A 1033-nucleotide genomic window follows, 5' to 3' on the forward strand; every position below is an offset into this window, starting at 1 on the left:
TGTTGATCTGGTATTCCCTGTTGCCAGCATCTTCACCTTCTACAAAACGGGTGGTTTCTGTCTTCATTCCATAAGGAGAAGATAATTTGAAGGGCCACAGGAAGTTATTTGCTTCTTTGAAACATTTCCCAACAGTGTAGATCTCATGAATCAGGTCCTCCATGCAGATGATCCCATATTTACAAAGAGCACGTGCAATCAATGTGTTACCTATCAGGGCAATTTGCTTCTTATTGATTTTGCCATATCCACGCTTGTAGATCAGTTCATTCACTGACTTCAAGTTTGGGTACCCCCATGCAATATATGGTTCCACAATCTTCAACATGTTAATTGAAGCCTTGTTGAGCTTAACAAAGGTGCCACTGAAGTTCTGGAGAAGGCAAAGAAGCTGCAACACCTTTCGAACCTTTGGGCTCTCACCATTGATACCTCTGATCCTGATAACAAATGCCAGCTTGGGCTCACCAGGTACATATTAGTTGCCTTCTTTTCTTGCCATCCTAGCCATTCGTATCTCAGTTCTGACATCAGCCTAAATTCCTTGTGATAGTGCTTGGCTTTTTCATAGATAAGCTTCCTCCTTGCTTTTTGAAGCATCTTTTGGGCAAACTTCTTTCTCCGGCACTTGATCTTTAGTTCTGCGAAATTCCTTTGCTTTTTTTTCAGGGTCTCTGGCACAGCAGGAACCTTCTTCTTCTCTTCGACACCCTCCATGGTCCCAGCTGGTTAAAAAAAAAAAGGTCCAAATCTGTTCTTGAGATGGTCTCTAAATTCAGATGGGATATGATCAAAGTCATATTTTGGTTCTTGTGAATCTATTTTAATTTCTTCTGGCTCAGCCTGAACTTGCATATGAGGAATTGATGATCTGTTACAAAGTTGACCCCTGCTCTTGTTTTGGCTTATGATATTGAGCTTCTCTATTAGCTCTTCCTACAGATGTTGTCAATTTTATTCCTATGTATTCCATTTGGTGAGGTCCTTCTGTTTATTGAATTTTATATTGTTGAAAAATATATTTTCAATGAAT

General features: G+C 39.8%; 1 pseudogene; it reads right to left on the reverse strand.

Moving 5' to 3' along the window:
* Nucleotide 1: 1 nt before the first annotated feature.
* Nucleotides 2–717, reverse strand: LOC102837394 (annotated as a pseudogene).
* Nucleotides 718–1033: the final 316 nt, after the last annotated feature.

Source organism: Chrysochloris asiatica, unplaced genomic scaffold (assembly GCF_000296735.1).
Source record: "Chrysochloris asiatica unplaced genomic scaffold, ChrAsi1.0 scaffold00230, whole genome shotgun sequence".
Lineage (NCBI taxonomy): Eukaryota > Metazoa > Chordata > Mammalia > Afrosoricida > Chrysochloridae > Chrysochloris > Chrysochloris asiatica.